General features: G+C 43.4%; 1 pseudogene; it reads right to left on the bottom strand.

Annotated features, from left to right (window-relative positions):
* LOC146810439 (uncharacterized) overlaps nucleotides 1-9,818 on the bottom strand; it is a 63,708-nt pseudogene extending 53,890 nt beyond the window's left edge.
* Between the last annotated feature and the right edge of the window lie 5,823 nt (nucleotides 9,819-15,641).

The following is a 15,641-nucleotide window of genomic DNA, read 5'->3' as shown; positions in this document are numbered from 1 at the left end:
GTGCTTCCAAAATACAGAAGCTCAACTAAGCTTATTAGGAAGCTAAAAAGAAAGATATTTCCGATTTAAATGTCTGATTTTCAATTCACTATATATATATATAAACGATCTGTTTCGTTTCCGGAGAGAACCACGCAGACAGATAGACGCCTCACGACCCTTATCAAGGGGACTAACTCATGGAATGAATATGGAAGAATTTTCTCAATGAATAAGTGGTTCTGGTCTAAACAAGAGTTAAAGATCAAAGAAAACAATAAAGACTTAAAATGTACGTCTAACAGACAATAAGGCACTACAGCAGAAACTATAAGCCAAGGAAGACCTAGAAACCTGTATCCTAGAGCCCTGAAGAAGCGCAATTGGATGCGAAACACGAGTTGGCTATTTGCAGCTATTCACAACTTTGGAGACTGAATGCTGTATTGTGAACAGTATCTAAAGAAAGAATAAAGAACCTTCAAAGAAAGATTCAAGAAGAAGTCATTTCAGTTTTTTTTTATCTCAGTATATGGCAGCATATACATATATATATATATATATATTCACTGAAAAAACCATAGGTTTCACACATGTTATAGTTAGCGGAAATTTTACTGATAAAAAACCAGTGAAATTCCCCCGTTATAGTTAGTGCAGGCAACTATAACTCACGCGACCGCAATCCTCTGCTGATGCTAATACTGTATTTAGACACTTATTTGCCCATGTCTTCTTCCATACATTTTTAGCTATACATATATTACAAATATTTTTTTTTCATAAAGACACATATGTCATCAGCAGAAGATTGCGGTCGCGTGAGTTATAGTTGCCTGCACTAACTATAACGGGGGAATTTCACTGGTTTTTTATCAGTAAAATTTCCGCTAACTATAACATGTGTGAAACCTATGGTTTTTTCAGTGAATTTGCAAGGTTTTTTAAATGCTAATTCCTAACTATAACGTGTGTGAAACCTATGGTTTTTTCAGTGAATTTGTACGTTTTTTTAAATGCTAAGTTACTTTACGCCATTCGTGGCGTGCGCGCCCACTTAACGCCACCAAAAGCACAGGGGGTGGGGTCAATGTGGATAGTGGTTTTTTTTTTCGTTTTTATATTTTTATTTTTATTTAATGCAATTTTTTTTTTTTTCATTTTTTGTAAGCCTTTTTTTAATAATTTATGTACTATATCCTGCATTATCGAAAGGTTTTTTTTTATGCATTTTTTTCCGTGCGCGTACGGTAAGCTGACGCTACGCGCTTATAAAATACGCGTACGGTAAGCTGACGCTACGCGCTCTGGACGTAATTAGTGCAGCGCGCCTACGTGATACGTGCGTGCCGTACGCGTATACCCGGAAGCAACGTCGCGGTTACGCAGGGGCGTGTAATGCGCATGCGCGATACGTGATACGTGCGTGCCGTACGCGTACACCCGGAAGCAACGTCGCGGTTACGCAGGGGCGTGTAATGCGCATGCGCGAAAGTGACGTAAGCGCTGCGTAAGCGCACCGTAAGCGTCACGTGCGCGCACGGTAGGCCATGTGACTTACAAAGAACACTTTTTATTGGTTGAAATTACTTTCACTTCCAGAAACTTCCCACACCACACCCATTCCCCTCTTTACTGCTTGAAAGAACACTTTTCATTGGTTGATACTACTTTCAGTTCCAGATTCTTCCCACACCACACCCATTCCCCTCATTTCTGCTTGTGATTCTCTAGGAGCAGGAGCTGGATTGACATTGGGATACAATGGCAGAACAGCAGAGCTCTTCTGAGAGTGAGGCCAGCAGCACCACCATGATCCAGAGAAGGAGGAAACAAAAGACTTCTTTTGTATGGGAGTATTTCACTTTTCCAGAGGGGGAGAAAAAGGTCAATGCTCCAAAGGTCACTTGCATACTTTGTGATCGTGTTTTATCAAGAGGAAATCCAAGTAGGAAATATTCCTTTGGAAATCACTCTATGATGAGACACCTTCAGGACAAACACCCAAGGACCTTTGCTCGACATACTGGAGAAAACTCTTCAGTAAGTCACCAGAGCCCAGCCTCAGATGCTCAGCCGAGTACATCATCGGCAGCTCAGCTGAGCCCTTCCTCTGTTGTTGGAGCATCACCTTCTTCTTTTCCTTTGGACATCAACCCTCGATTTGCGAGTGTTGAAATGAGGTGTACAAAATGTGGTGGTCTTATTGTTTTTGGGGAGGTCAGTCTTCCCCTTATTAACAATAAGATAGACCAGCATGTTTGTAGACGCTCATAATACTCCCATTCTTTCTTTCCTCCATCCCTGTATGAACCCAACGGCTCTTATAAGAGCCAACCTTACCTCACAATTTTTTTTTTTTTTTTTTAAGCTTCCCTTTTCGCAAAAAAATTTTTTCCGTGCGCGCACGGTATGCGTAATTTCGCAGGTCGCCGTGCGCGTACGCTACGCGCATACGGCGATTTTTCGAAAAATATTTTTTTTTAATTTTTGCCCTTGAGGGTCCTTCTGGGACCCCCTGACCAAGGCTAGGGGGTCAGGAACTGTCGAGCCTGCCCCCTTTTCACATTATCCACCTTTTTTATTCACCCCCCTGACAGTTCGAGAGAGAAAATGGCGGCCGCCGCTTCCTGGTTTCGACCGATTCGAATGTTTACTAAGATCTAACAGCCAATCAGAATCGCGCTCGCGCACGCCGGCGTGCGCGTACGGTAAGCTTACGGTAAGCGCACGGTAAGCGCACCGTAAGCTTCCACAGATATATATATTGATTTAAAGGCTATTTTCTCAGGATCTACTGAACAGATTTACACCAAACCTACAAAAGGCACTTCCTTGACCTGAGGACTACCTCTCTGCCAAATTTCTAGTAATTCTGTTCAGCCGTTCGGGCTGTAGCTCGTTCTAAAGGTCCTATGGAAAAATGCATGGGAAAAACGCGTTTTGGGACCCCCCTTTTATCTCAGCCCCCGCTTGACGAATCCCCCCGAGACTTTCAGGGTAGGAGCGGAGCGTAGCGCCCCACCTATTTTGAGAAATTCGCGAGGATTCGTCGACCGGCGTCAAAGTTATTCAAAATAGAATGTTGAGGTTTTCCTATGGAAAAGGGGTCCTAACTATAACTACCTACTGGCGACCGCCAGTAGGTAATATATATATATATATATATATATATATATATATATATATATATATATATTCACTGAAAAAACCATAGGTTTCACACACGTTATAGTTAGGAATTAGCATTTAAAAAACCTTGCAAATTCACTTAAAAAATCATAGGTTTCACACATGTTATAGTTAGGTGGATATTTCACTCGTAAAAAAACAATGAAATTCCCCCATTATAGTTAGTTCAGATAACTATAACTCGCACGCCCGCAATCCACTGCTCATGACGTCACATATTACATCACTCATGACATGGTCAGTGGCATCACTCATGACATCACTGATGACATCATCCTTGTGATAGAGTGGCGGTCGCGCGAGTTATAGTTATCTGAACTAACTATAACGGGGGAATTTCATTGTTTTTTTACGAGTGAAATATCCACCTAACTATAACATGTGTGAAACCTATGGTTTTTAAAGTGAATTTGCAAGGTTTTTTAAATGCTAATTCCTAACTATAACGTGTGTGAAACCTATGGTTTTTTCAGTGAATTTGTACGGTTTTTTAAATGCTAATTTATTTATGTATTATTTTTTTATATATTTATTTTACAATAAACTACGTATAAAAATTATTATTATTTTTTTTTGGTTTTCACCGTGCGCGCACGGTGCGCGCACCCCGCGATTTAAAAAATATATATATATTTTCTGCCTTCGGGGTCCTTCAGGGACCCCCTGACAAAGGCTAGGGGGTCAGGAACTCTCTACCCTGCCCCCTTTTCACGTTCGCCTCCTTCCTTTTTCACTCTCGCACTGAAAACAAACAAAATGGCGGCCGACACTTCCTGATTTCGACCGATTCGAACGTTGACTAACATGTAACCACCAATCAGAATTACGCTCGCGCACGTTAGGGTGCTCGCACGGTGCGCGCACGGTGTGCGCACCCTGCGCACGTATAGATATTGATATGCTTTTAAATGCTATTTTCTCAGGAAATATTGAACAGATTTACACCAGACCTGCAAAAGGCACTTCCTTGACCTTATGGCTACCTCTCTGCCAAATTTCAAGTAATTCTGTTCAGCCGTTCCGGCTGTAGCTGCGTCTAAAGGTCCTATGGAAAAATGCATGGGGAAAACGTGTTTTGGGACCCCCCTTTTTTCTCGGCCCCCGCTTGACGAATCACCCCGAGACTTTCAGGGTAGGAGCTGAACGGAGCGCCCCATTAGTTTTGAAAATTTCGCGAGGATTCGTCAACCGGTGCCAAAGTTATTCAAAATAGAATTTTGAGATTTCCTATGGAAACACGGTCCTAACTATAACTATCTACTGGCGACCGCCAGTAGATAATATATATATATATATATATATATATATATATATATATATATATATATATATATATATATATATATATATATATATATATATATATATATTACCTACTGGCGGTCGCCAGTAGGTAGTTATAGTTAGGACCCCTTTTCCATAGGAAATCCGCAACATTCTATTTTGAATAACTTTGGCGCCGGTCGATGAATCCTCGCGAATTTCTCAAAATAGGTGGGGCGCTACGCTCCGCTCCTACCCTGAAAGTCTCGGGGGGATTCGTCAAGCGGGGGCTGAGATAAAAGGGGGGTCCCAAAACGCGTTTTTCCCATGCATTTTTCCATAGGACCTTTAGACAGAGCTACAGCCCGAACGGCTGAACAGAATTACTAGAAATTTGGCAGAGAGGTAGTCCCTATGTCAAGGAAGTGCCTTTTGTAGGTTTGGTGTAAATCTGTTCAGTAGATTCTGAGAAAATAGCCTTTAAATCAATATATATATCTGAGCCCGCTTACGGTACGCTTACCGTACGCTTACCGTACGCGTACGGTGGCGTGCGCGAGCGTGATTCTGATTGGCTCTTAGATCTTAGTAAACATTCGAATCGGCCGAAACCAGGAAGCGGCGTCCGCCATTTTGTCTCTCGCACTGAGTGTTATTTATCAAACATGATGCCCAAAAACATGTTACGGGGCTGTTTTGACAACTCCCTCCCACATAGTCATGTTGAGGGAGTCCCCAAACATCCCCCAAGAGCAAAAACGGTTTTATTTTTTTTTCGGCAATTTCGCCGAGTACGCTTACCGTACGCTTACCGTAAGCGTACGGTAAAAAATAGAAATAAAAAAACCACTATCCACACTTACCCCACCCCCTGTGCTTTTGGTGGCCGTAGGCCACCAAATGTACAGGGCTTATTACATCAGTAAAAAAACTATATTTTGGCAACATGAAATTATAAAATCGAAATAAAAAAAACACTATCCACATTGACCCCACCCCCTGTGCTTTTGGTGGCCGAAGGCCACCAAATGTACAGGGCTTATTAAAGTTGATAAAAACCGTGCACGGAACGCACTGCGTTAAGTGGGCGCGCACGCCTCGAATGGCGTAAAGTAACTTAGCATTTAAAAAACCGTACAAATTCACTGAAAAAACCATAGGTTTCACACACGTTATAGTTAGGAATTAGCATTTAAAAAACCTTGCAAATTCACTGAAAAAACCATAGGTTTCACACATGTTATAGTTAGCGGAAATTTTACTGATAAAAAACCAATGAAATTGCCCCGTTATAGTTAGTGCTGGCAACTATAACTCACGCGACCGCAATCTTCTGCTGATGACATATGTGTCTTTATAAAAAAAAATATTTGTAATATATGTATAGCTAAAAATGTATGGAAGAAGACATGGGCAAATAAGTGTCTAAATACAGTATTAGCATCAGCAGAGGATTGCGGTCGCGTGAGTTATAGTTGCCAGCACTAACTATAACGGGGCAATTTCATTGGTTTTTTATCAGTAAAATTTCCGCTAACTATAACATGTGTGAAACCTATGGTTTTTTCAGTGAATATATATATATATATATATATATATTTTGTTTTTTTGTTTTTAAGACCACAATCCATAACTCTCACAAAAGGCATGAAAACCTCACCAAAGAACACCAAATTCAATGCCCATGACCTCACGCTTGATGTGACAGCAGAAGTTGCAAATGTTGTATGATCTTATAGATGAGATGACATGTAATAATACCCTTAAGACTATGAAAGACACAACTATGAATGCAGCATTATTTATTGTTTTGAATATCTATTATTATTTAATTATTTAAACATAAATAAAAATCGTGCTTTTAGATGTTACTTTTTGATATAAATATTGTGAGGTCATAAGCATTGCATTTGGTGCGCAAGTTATGGTTTGCACAGCTGCTTTGCAAGTTATGTGTTTTTATCCTTGCAATAAATTGTGAATTTCAGTAGCTTTTTTCAGTTTTAATTCACAATCATAACCACACTTCAACTGGGTGTTTTTATAGTGAATTTCTAAACTTTTTTTATAAACATGCTGTAACATATTCTAACCAAAGATAACCATAACTTCATGTTGACTTAGGTTTATTGCCTTTTTTTTTATCATAGTCTACGTACATGCTTACAACAGTCTTTGACCGCTGTGGGTAGTCCTAGGCCAGCCAACCCACCATAGGGCAAAGGGATTTTATTTTACTGTATACATTTAAACCCTGGCATCCTGGTTTTAGCTAAATAACCTTTTTCTACACAAATGTAATACACATGAAAATATGTCACTCCATAAACCATGCACTCATTCAGCAGTGCAGAGCGTAATATGCTATCAGGGCCGGACTGGCCGTAGCGGGCACCGGGCAATCCCCCAGTGCGCCGCATGGGTGGGGGACGGTTTTGGGCCCCTGGGGGCTGTTTTTGTTACAGGGCCGTTTTTGCAGCATAGCTGCAAAATCGGCCCTGTAACAAAATCGGCCGAAAACCGGCCCTGGCAAAGAGCTCGGCGGCACCCCCAACATCCGGGGGCATGCCGAGCACTTTGCCAGGGCCGGTTTTAGTTCCCAGTCCGGCCCTGTGTGCTATTCATTGATATTGTTGCTGTAGGGACAGGACATCATGACCCACACGGAGCGTCACCTCTGTGAGTTGCTGTCTTTTTCATTCTCTCAGGGGCGTAGTTTCGGGGGATTGGTATTTGAGGTATTACACCCCCCCCCGCCCCCCAATAAATGTATGATGCAGTAAATAGTTGGGTACAGGTGCTTTTAGTCGGTATGGTGAGGCGTTTGTAGGATTTAATTTGGGATTTTTACATACACATGCAGACAAACACACACACACTCGTCTCTGTTTTAGAGGTCTTAAAAATTGTTGTTTTGCAAAATATTGAGTTTTGAGCATCTCTCACAATCTTCACTCCTCTCCCCTCCTACTCCCCCTTAAGCCTCTGCCTTGCTTCTCATATAATGTATTTTAACCAGCGTGACAGTTGGGATATAGGAAGCTCCCCTCCCCCCGTTTTCCTGACTAAGCTACGCCCGTTAGGCATGTGCCTCTTTTTCGGCCTCTCTCTCTCCCTTCTGTGCTTCTTATTTGCACTCGCAAATAATTCAACGGTTACCCCATCTTTCTTTATGTGTCTGTTTTCTCTGTGCGAGTCTCTCTTTTGCACTTTGTCCGTGTCTCCCTTCCTCTCCCCCCTCGCTTTTGTGTTGTCTTTCTCTCTCACCATTCTCTCTCTCTGCCCCGCTTCCCCGCTTCCCCTCTCTCCCATTTCCTTTCGCTTTCCCTCTACATTAAAGCGCCGGAGCCGCTCTTTGAATCCATATGAAGGGACCCGCATCTGTCTGTGTCTCCAGACCCCGCTTTCATCCTCTTCATTATTTCCGGGGGCGGGGCGGGGCGGGGCGGGGCGAGGCGTTCCAGCCGTGTCCGCACTCGCGCTGGTGCTGTGGGAATCTCCCCGAGCAGTGCGCCCAGTGACAGTCAGCACATACCCTCGGCCCAGGATCTCCGCTCGCGGCACTGTACCTGGGAAGGTTTCTCTGCTTCGAGAAGCAACCAGGCCCCGCTCTGCTTCTGCCAAGTGACCGTGGTACGTGCCATGGACTCGGCCGGGGAAATCTTCTACGATTATAGCTCAAATATATCGAAATCAAGAATTTACCGAACACATGTTAGAAGGTTATTTAACATATACGCAGGTTTAAAGCAACATTCAAAGCTTTGAACGGCATTTTTATAAAACCGGTTTTAATGCTTATAGTTAAACACAGCAATGACCTACATATTAACCCACAGTTTAGGGATGAATATTTATCAACAGAGTATGTCCCCTTTTAATAAGCAATGAGAATGCCAGCTAATAGGTCCATAGCTCAGTGTGCTATGACTAGAGCTCCCAGTTTTATAGTGTTTATTTTTTCGACATTTCCATCTGTATTTATCCATATTAATTTTTGCTCACGTTTTCTGTATTTATCCATCTTTATTTTGTGTTTTTCTGTATAAATTGAGCTGTACTGGGTATTTTTCCACATTTATTCAACTGATAAATGTATACTCCCATTTGAATGTCCAAAATGTTTCAGCAGTATACAGTGCAATAGCGTTATCTGAAAACACATGCATTGTAGAATAGCATAAATAATTGTAGATCTGCACTTAATTAGGATTAATTACAAAATCTATTGCATGTTATATTTCCCCAGCCTCTCAATCTGTACACCTGGCACTCATGACTGACAGTAGAGAAAATCATCCAAAGAAGGCCCATTTTCTGTATTTTTCTGTGTTTAAAAATAAATACAGACAGATAAAAAAATTGTTTTCTGTCAGTATTAGTCTTTAAAAATCAGTAAAAATGGAAAACTGGAAGCCCTACACTTGACATATGGCACACCTCACTGATGATGCCCAGTCAGGGGTTTTCAGTGTTTCCTTGCAGAAGGAATGGCGGTTAGGAGTGGACCAGGACTGATTTGCATATGGTTGGCCCAAGTCTATACTGGCACCCTGAGTGAAAAAAGAGAAGTGGACTGGAATTCTCTGTGTCTCACTCACAAAATCCTGTATGACATCGGCCCTAGATATCTAACTAAGAAACTCCAATGGTACAAGCCCGGCAGACCCTTAAGATCTAGCACCAAACTCCACCTTGTCTTGCCACGTATTCGAACATCCTGAAACGGTGGGCGATCATTTTCTTATCTGGCCCCTACGCTTTGGAATAAGTTACCATCGCATCTTCTATCCATAATTGATCATAGATGCTTTCGAAGAGAATTAAAAACTTGTCTCTTTCCCCAGTAAACTGATTATTATATCTTCTTCCTGCTGAAGTTCTGCCCAGCGCCATGAGACCACCCCGGTGATATGTGCGCTTAACAAGAACATTTGACATTTGACAATGAGGCCCAGAGTAAATTACCTGAGGCTGAGACTAATGCAAGCATTTCACACATCATCTTTTTGTTTTACTCTTTTTATACACAAGAAAATAATGAAAAGATAAAAACTTGGTACGTTATCACCTCATGTTCCTTCCTTTTTCCAAGCCTTACTCTTGAGGCTTCACATCCATGACAGAACCATCTATCACACATTTTTAAACTCCCTTGCCCTCCTCTGTTCAGACCTGTAAAAATGTGCTAACCAACATTGCTTCTGTTTTTCATCTGCCTCTCTTCTGGAGATTTCAGTAGGGTGCTTATGTAGTTGATGATACCTACCTGACTGAGGCTTGATGGACTCTTCTTCCCATGTCCAATTTTCCTCCTCTCCACTCCTCCCACTGTTGGGCATCACGCTTTGGATACCGTCCTCGGACGTGGATAGTTCCGGCATCTCTGTACTCGTGGACAGCCGGACGGATGTCCCACAAGCGGCCAAAAGCAGCAGGCATAAACGGCCTCAGTGAAGCTTTGGAATTCAGCACTGAGCAAAGGATGTATCACCTGAGCTTCCTCTTGATTTCCTAGGGCACAAAAGTCGTCAATACACAATAATGTGTTATCCATTTGTCCTACATTTATGTGTACAATGTGTTTCGTCATTCAGAAATCTATGCTTATTGATAACAGTTTGAAGAAATCCCATTGAGTACACTTAATACAATCCAGAATTTTACACCTGTGTCCCAGTACATTGCGGGGGGTGGCCTTCATCAGAGAGTTGCATTTTATACACATCAAAACAGCTCTGCAATCCCTGAATGATTCTTCAATGTCTCTAGTTGGTGTCTGGGTTGGACAAGCGATTACTTTCCGGCATGGCAAGGTATTTATCATTTTGAGGTCATGGTGACATTTGAGCTCCAGTGATTTCAGCGATGCCAAAGATTTTTTTTTTTTCTTTTGTGTTATTTTTTCTCCAAGCTGGGGACCTCTTCAGGAGACCTTTCATGCTCTATGCAGGGGTGAACTGGGAGGAATTGTTCTTTCCTCAGGAAATCAAGAAAGGACCGGACAGACCGTCTCACCGTCCAGCCCTTGACAGATGATGGGCAGAGGTCCATAGTGTGTCAAGAGCCATATCTATGTTTCATTCCTGGCCAGATGGTTATAATTATCAAAAAGGAGAACAGTTATTTGGACAGGTCCAGCCTTTCTCCCTAAAGTGGCCAAGACATTTCCCGAGAATTTTGCAGCAATTCTCCCTTTATTTTACCATAGATCGGTCTCTCCAGAGAAAACTAAATGACATTCATTATATGTCTGCAGGGCTGTCTTGATTTATTTTCAGCAATCACCTTCCTTTCGTTGCTCTGGTAATCTCTCTTATTTTTAGTGCATCTCACTAGGGTTCATGACTCTGTGCCCGTACTTTAAGTTAGTGGGTGAAGTCTGCTATCTCCCTGGCTACGAGGTATCTAACAAGCATCGGGCCTTGAGCATCCATGACTCACTACCGGCTGGATATAAGTTATCAGGAAAAATGTGTCTTTTAGCCCTAATGTTTTGCCGGCTGTCTCAAGGTCTATGTAGGATTGTTCTGTTCTTTTAGATGTTCATGGGGTGCTGCATTCTGCTTTGGTGGTTTATGCTTTATGTGTGGTGCGGGTGTGGAAGCTGCTGGATAGGCTTGGAGAGACCCTCAAGAGAAGGAATAGGGATTAGGGAGGAACAGGAGGAGATCATGCCTATATTACTATCCGGTAATCTGCTACTCTAATTGATTGTTCCCCGTCCCAGGTCTTCCTCCATTCTCATTTCATAGCTTCAGTTGAGGCTTGGATAGTTGTGACCAGGAGAAACAATGGGGACTGCGTCCTTTATGGGTCCTGCTAGGCCAGGTGTGGGTAGGAAGTAAAAAAAGTGTGCCATGGAAGGTTCTGTCAGGGAGGCAGTCTCATGGGTAAGGCCTGGGATGAGGAAAGGACAGTCTGAATAATTGAGTATAATCCAGGGGTTTCATTTCTGGTATTGTTGTCAATAATTTGAGTGCAAAAGTGGAATGTTACTCAAGCTTTCCAGACCACAAAGGACCCTTCAAGCTGTCAGTTGAGAGTTACATGTAAAGAGGAGCCTGTGTGGTTCAATGTGTCACACCAGTCCCATACACTATATGTTGGTCTGTTAAAAGGTACTACCACCTATAACAACAGAATAATTTCTTGAAATGACAGAACAATCTATTACGCAAAAACATTATAAAACTTGAAGGAGAGAAGAAATCTGGCTAGATTTGAAGAATACTGTCAAAAACAATATGTGGTAAAAAAAACAGAAGCGCTTGACACTGCAGAAGTGTGTATTGAGCAATTTATGACAACTACACCACTTGGTAAATTGCGGTGTGATACTTATGAGGTTGTTTATCAGCCTGTCACATTCCCGCCACCTCTCAGAACCTAAGAGTCCACTGGTGGTTGCTCAAATGGGTTTTAGTTAAAGTGTTTATGATTCAGGTCACCATCTCGGAGGTGTCCTGCATGTGGCTTTGGGAGATGTGACTTGGCAGAGCTCCCGTGTGCACTTTTGGAACCAAAGCTCTCTGTAGAGTTGTGAGCAATCTTGATAATAGATGGGCCGGATGGCGGTCAAATGACTCTTTGAATATATGTAGATGAAGAGCCTCGGTTTTAGCACTATATGGATGCCTTTATCCTATAATACATGTGGCTGAGACATACTTCATTTTGTTTCTTATGTTCTGTTTTATGGACTCATCTGGACATGCAGATATCACAACCACTATCAGACATTATCTTCAATGTTTTAGTGCTCGGTTTGTGAGACCACCTCCACTGATGGCCACCTACATATATTGCAGCGGCAAAAACAATAGGAGACACATTTAATCAATCACACGGTCTTATCAATTGTAAGGCACTGGTTCGAGTCTGCGTGAAGGATCAGAAACAGGTCCTTTTTCAGGCAGTTTAGTAGAAATCGTTGGTCTACTCTCCTGTACGCTGCTGACAAGTCAAGAAAGGTAAAGGCTTCACACAGCCCTGAATCGAGTGATGTTTGAGGATCCTGTCGGTGCCAGCTGGAGTGGGCCTAGTGCCCTGGAGAGGCCTGATCCTGGACTGGCCACGGCAGAAGATGTCTGTTTCCACATGGTCTTCGCCCTGGGGCACGCTCTCCCTGTCTCTGACACTGCTCATGAAGAAGAGTTTAGTTTAGTTTAGTTTGTAAGCTTATATAGCGCATGAATTAACCCCTGAGGGGTATCTCGGCGCTCTCGGATTTGCTGAAGAAAGTTGTTACGGTGGGCTGATCTAAGAGAGGGCGGTTTTCAAGGCCTTTCTAAATTTCAGGTGGTCTGGGCATTGTCTTAAGGCAATTGGAAGTTGGTTCCATATGAATGGTGCCTGATATGAAAAGGCCTTTCCTCCTGTATCTGAGGCAGGAGTTCTACAGCTCTCTGATCAGGTACCCTCTTTTTGGCACGGGATTAAAATGACATGTCTGAGGGTCCTTCGTAATCCTCGGCAGATGCGCTCAGAACATGACCTTGACTGCAAAGTAGAGGGCAGCACATTCACCTAAGCCTAATCAGTAGGAGCCAGAGTGCAGACACACACATGTACAAGTGGACAACAAAAAGACGTGTCCATTGCACCCCACAAACAGCTCAGTCTCTCGCTCTTCGGGTCATCCTGGCTGAAGAACGAACGCTACAGGGTTTCCTTTAAACCTGCTTTAAAAAACAACTAAGCAGGAAAAAAAACACTTTCATGTCTTCAGCGAAGCTGTGTTCGCAGGGCTCGTCCGTGCACTGATTCTGGGTGGAATGCTGCGATAAAGGGGTGCGGCGGCGGCAGCGCTGACCCGGAAATGATTGGGTGATCTGGTCGTCAGTGTGTGCTTTCAATAACGGGATTGTTCACCAGTATGTTACGTTTCTCTCTTTGAAACTGTAGCAACCGGATGTTCCGCGGCTTCTCCACGTCCTCGGCTTGTTCAGCAGCCCAAAGCATGCGTGGTAAATATTTGAACAAGGCAGGGCAGACAGACCTACGGCATCCAGCCGCAACGTGCAGAACCTTTACCAGCAGAATGCAACGTCACTGATGGCCTCTAATTCATTCATGGTGTAGGGTCCCCTGGCTTTTGAATAAAGGAGCCCCCGGCTTTTGAATAATGGAGCTCGCCAAACAGTCTGACACAGCAGCCAATACTGAGCTATAAAAAGAAGCTGCAAGACTGCGGAGTGCGGACCTGGGGTGGGGGTGGGGCGGGGAGGTTAACTTCCATTTGTGCAGCAGGTGCAGTGGCACCAGGCCCACTGAACCCTAATTATTGCTGCATTTCACAGACAAACAGCGTCCAGGGAGCCCATTTCCTTCCTTGCACTAGGGCCCATGACAGACTGGCTGTGTCACTGCTGTGGACATCAGCATCCTATGGTTTCTGGCAGTGGTGTAACACAAAATGATGGAGCCCCCCTGCAAAATCTGATGAGGGGCCCATTGTCTCCCAGATCACTCAGATATTAATAGGTTTTGGCCACAATGGGGTCGCACTGAAGGGTTGGGGCCCTCTATAATGTAGGTGGTCTGCTCTGGAAAGCAGAGTGATTTTCCAGAGTGTTTACCTATTTCTTAGTCCGTGCCATTGCACGCATTCTGCAAGGTATGACTTAGAGAGTTGAGGGGGCCACCTCCATAACACAGAACTCCGAGGCCCAACACAATGCATTGGCTGCGGGGGCCTCCGTTACGCCCCTGGTTTCTGGCCTATGAAATCTCCAGATGGATCTTTTTCGGACCACTACCTCGCCAGTAGTGGGCAATAAAGTGTAGTGAGATGCTTACACTTCATTGCACTCTGCTGGCAGAGGTTGCCCTGAGGTATGTGAGGTAACAGGGTTAAAGTCATAGTCATCCCTTTAAACACTCATTAAAAATAACCCTAAAACATATTACACCGATGGAGAGACTCTTGCTAGATCCCGGCCGCCTTCGTGTTCTTTAAAGGCTCCCAGTGTTTCCCTTTCAGATTCTCTCCTTTTGGGTCAAGGATACCAGACAAGAGAGGGCAAGATTATTAATTTAAAGCAATTTAAAGACAATAAAATATGTCATCTTTCACTAAATCAATTTCTCGTAATGACTTTGCCCTGCCCATGCATACGTTTTAGTGATGGGAAGCAACTTGAGGATTTTTTCGATAGTTATTTCTAAGCTCGGGCCCCTCCTATGCCTTTTTCACCACTGGGCACCTTGAGAGGGGAGCCTTGTGTGTCAGTACCTTGGGCAGTTCGTGTGGCACTGGGGCACAATAAGCCTCCTGCTGGCGTCTGGTGCAGAGGTTTTGGGCTCACCCTCTGTCCAGGCCAAATGCTGACATGTCTCCATGGGACAAGCATCCCAGAGAAGGCTCCTCAAGGAAATGTAATTAACCCCAGCTAGCTATCAAGCGTGTTCCTCCTACCCCATCCATCCACAGTATCACTGGCTTCATTCACCTTCTGGAGCTTCCCTCAGTCGGTAGAATGCCACAAACAGCTAGTGGAGCAACTCGGCCAAAGCTGTCAGGACATGGTCATCCAATAAGGGCGAAAGACAACAGGATGTGCAGTTCCTCACAAGGGGAGGGGGAAGCAAGTCTCTTATTGAATGCCCTCACACACCTAGCAAGGTGTCATGCTTCATCATTGGGCTGTGCTCCTCGTCGGGCCGGTGCTGCAACCACCAATATGGAGCAATACCAAGGTTTGGCATTTGACGACGACTTGGTGACCAAAATCCTGAGAACACATTCCTTGTTAGACCCAGATGGAGCCGTAGCCTCTACCAGCCAGGGAGGTGACTGGAACAGTATCACAAATATGAAACACCAATTGATGAAAATTATTATGCATGGCGTGATAATGACGGAATACCTGCGTGCAAATATAGCCCCCAATGGATTGATTGTGTCTAACATGCCTAGAATTTTCCTGGAGGATAAACAATTCAAGGAAGAATGGTCCCTAGTTGCCTGGAAGTGCACTAGGGACTGGCTAATCTTAATAATTAAGACAGTCAAACACCTGGCTGATGTCCTAATTATAAAAATCACCATAGCGGAAGGAGCACTAAAAGCGAGCATCACCATTACCGCCTTCAAGACAAAACTTGTGAAAATAAACAATGAAATATCAAAAAACAAAGAGTTCTTGATGATGGAAAAAATCACCAAACTCCAAAAGGACATTGGTCGGTTCAACAAAGAAAAA

This window comes from Triturus cristatus, chromosome 7 (assembly GCF_964204655.1).
Source record: "Triturus cristatus chromosome 7, aTriCri1.1, whole genome shotgun sequence".
Taxonomy (NCBI): Eukaryota; Metazoa; Chordata; class Amphibia; order Caudata; family Salamandridae; genus Triturus; species Triturus cristatus.
The sequence above is the reverse complement of the archived record's forward strand: the minus strand, read 5'-3'. Positions and strand labels throughout refer to the sequence as shown.